The sequence below is a fragment of the Crocuta crocuta genome, unplaced genomic scaffold (assembly GCF_008692635.1).
Source record: "Crocuta crocuta isolate KB4526 unplaced genomic scaffold, BGI_CrCroc_1.0 scaffold619, whole genome shotgun sequence".
NCBI lineage: Eukaryota > Metazoa > Chordata > Mammalia > Carnivora > Hyaenidae > Crocuta > Crocuta crocuta.
In genome coordinates, this window is record NW_027533395.1 from 793,450 (window position 1) to 796,974 (window position 3,525).

The following is a 3,525-nucleotide window of genomic DNA, read 5'->3' on the forward strand; positions in this document are numbered from 1 at the left end:
CCCCGACCCCCCCACCAGCGGAATTATCAACTAGAATTTGATTAATATGCAAATCGCAGGCAAACAGCTCCATATAATTCTTTCAGTGGAGAGTAATTAATCACCAGTTAAAGCAAATTAATACATATATCAATTTTGTCAGAAACATGCTTAGTTCAATCGCCCGTAAAATTGAAGTTTGAAGTATTAAGAGGCTCTGCAGAAACGCCAGGACTAAAACTTTCAAATTGATCCTATTTAGTAATCAATCAGGCTCTCCCCTCAGGTTAATCTGCCTAATTTTTCATCTCAAATCATACACTTTACTGACACGCCATCTAGCAAACAGTCGATAAAAAGTTAACAAAAATGATAACGACTCCAGCCAGAGCCATTGTGCAGGGCGGGTAGGTGGCAGGCAGCTTTGATTGCATTTCTAAGGTGGTTGGAGACTTGGGTTTTTTTTCCTGGGCCAAGGGCTGGGAGCTCCCCCAGACAGCCGGAGCCCTCCTGCCCCACCAGCCTGGTCTGCTATTTGCTGCCCTCAGCTGCTGCTGGGTGCCTCTGAACATCAGAACATTTGCAGCATTTCCCCCAAAGTCGCCTAAACCAGCTACCTCCCTACCCATGCCAGTGGTTGCATAGAATGTCTGGAAGCGTGTGCACTATGTGCTTGTGGTAACTGTGGGCTGTGCCTCTGTCACCGTGGCTGTATTGTGTACACAACAGTGGGAATTGTGTGTCTGTTTAATAGCAGAGGTTTGTCCGTTCAACTGTTGTGTGTGCTGCTGGCTGCCTGTATTTCAGTGGGTGTGCTGTGTCAATGTGTGTCCACGCTGCTTCTAGGCATCCTGGATGCCTGTGGGTGTGTGTGGCATTGTAGGTGTGTGTTGGGCTTCTGCATGGGGGGTCTGTGCTCCTCCGTGCCTGACGTGTGTGTGCTTGCATTGTTTCTGAGATGCCTGCGTGACCCGTGTGCCTGTTGTGTATGCTCTGGACTGGCCGAGCGTGCTGTGTGAGTGCCTACCTGTGCCTGCCCTTTATCTGTATGTGGGCACGTGGTCCCAGCCGGGCTTCAGGCAGCCAGATCAATAGGCCCCATCACAGACATCATGGGACGGGAGACCATCCCCATGGGGACCTAGCACTTCACCTTGAGCAGTCTCTGAGATGTGAGAGGTCACCTCTTCTTCACCCTAGCCCCCACTCCAGCCTTTGTGTGGGGTGGGGGTGGGAAGGTGGGGGTAAGGAAGGGCCAATGAAGGCCTCCATTTCTTGGTGGAAGGGACTCCAATTCCTTTCCACAGAGCCCTGGACCCACTGCTTCTGACTTAGGCCCCTGAACCTGGTTAGGAACACCTTTAACCCATATATTCAGATGCCACATCCACATGTGATTAAAACTCTGCTCAAACCTCTATATACACATGCTGATAACTGAAACCACGCAGGTCCCACGATACTCCCAGGTAACTAATCTCCCTGCCCCACTGAGTCCACCCCTATTCACAAACAGCTAGCTGCATCCAGCTCTCCACGGGGAAGGCCGCACTCACCCACATGCACACACCGGCGCACAGCGATCCCTGCACACACTCACACACAACACACACCAGATTCCAAAGCGGGCAGGACTCGGTCACCTCCAATGCTGCTGGCAGCATTGCTGGGCCACCAAGCACACACGCGCGTATTGCCATTTGTACTCTCCCCAGTTAAGGCAGGGCTGAGTCCCCACGGGGAAGAGTGACTTCCCTTGAGTGGAAGCCGGGCCTTCACGGGAGTCCTGGAACTGGTAGAGCCAAAGGTGGGTCTGTAGATCACTCTAGAGACAAAGGTTCAGCCTGGGGCCCAACTTGAGAAGGAAGGGGCAGGCAGGACAGCCCGGCCTTTACCCAACAGCACAGCAGAGGACAAGCCCCACCCCATCGTGTTCTCAAACAAGCAGAGTCCGTGCCCACATCGTGTTTATCCACTGACCTCAGCTGCCTTCAGAGTAGACTCATGCCCAGGCTAAGGTTCTCCATCCCACCTCTGCTCACTCCTCTCCTGTGCCCCCCTCCCTTCAGGCATGTGCTCGGCTCTCCCTCTCCCCTCCTCCCCCCATTGTCAGTGTAAAATTGAGTAACCAGGCTGGTCAAGCTGTCTGGAGCTAGGATTCTGATTGTCCGTCTGTAGCTTCAGCTCCATGTCAGTGTTCGTTCTCCCCGTTATCAGCTCCCACCAGCTCTGGGGCATCACTCACCTGCTGGTCACACCCACCCCAGTGACAGCTTTACTTCTCTCCTCCCCACCGCACAAACTTAGTCACACCTAGTTGCACACACTAGTTTGCAACAATTGGTTACACAAACACAGCGGCACACCCCGAGTCACCCCCAGCTGCACATGCTCTGTTTCCATCAATCAGCCGCACATGCCCAGTCTCAGTCTCACACACTCCCTGGCACACTCATTGGCACACACTGCTGATGCCTGTGAAACTGGCTGCGTGCACACGCCCCCTCAGCCCCGGTCTCTCCTAGGACTGGCAACTGTTAGAAGGAGAAACGGTGACTTGCTGATGGCAGCGGCGGATTGTGAGTGCAGAGGTGGTAATTCCCTCCCGCGTGTTGCTCGCCACTCCTCAGCGGGCACCAGGCCCAGGAGCCCCCGCCTTCCTTCACTCCAGGCCCAGGGGCCACTCCTTTGGGAGAGGTGGCCTGTGGACCCACTCGGGGTCAGGCTGCAGTTCCCCCAGGCTTGCTGACCTGCGTCCAGGACGTGGTGCACATGCGGTTTAGGGATGCACCCATTTCCCACACAACTCAGCCACGCACAGCTCTACATTCCAACCACTGGCACCCAGCACCTAGCACTTCTGTGCACACCCACATCACCTCACAGCCAGCCAGATGTACCTGTGGTACCTGCTGGCCCCCATGACCTCTTCTCAGGTTTCAGGTGCCCTGCTGCGCTCAACCGTGCGGGCTCTGGGCCTTTTATCGAGTCACTCCTCCTTCACCTCCCAGGCTCCCTTAGGAACCCCTTCCCTGGTGTCCGGGTTTGGGGGAATATCTGTAGCCTCAGCACAAACCACTTTCAGGGATCCAAGAAAGAGGGGCTGGTTGTTGAGCGTAGGGAGCAAAGCCAAAGTGCCCCTGGGTTTGGGTGGCCGAGGACACGCAGGACAGGGTGAGTGGACTTCCCTGGACCTGGAGGCTCAGAAGGATGGGGAGGAGGGGGGTCCCCGCGGCGACCGGCAGGGGCGGAGGGGAGGCGCGCGGCCCCAGCCCGTCCCTTTCAGGGGGGACTCATGCATCAAACTTCAATTTTCCGGACGATTGAATTAGTGATTTTTTTTCTCCTGAACTAAAATACACTTAAGTCTTTGGGATTAATTACCACGTTCTGGTCCCTCAGACTGGAGTATTACTTATCGGAGCTGCGTCTGACACCGGCCCGACACCTCGTAAAATAAGGAACTGCGCCTCCCGGCCTCACCCGGCGCCGCCCGCCCGGCCGGGCCGGGGGAAGGCCGAGCGGGGAAAGCCGAGGCAGCCGGCT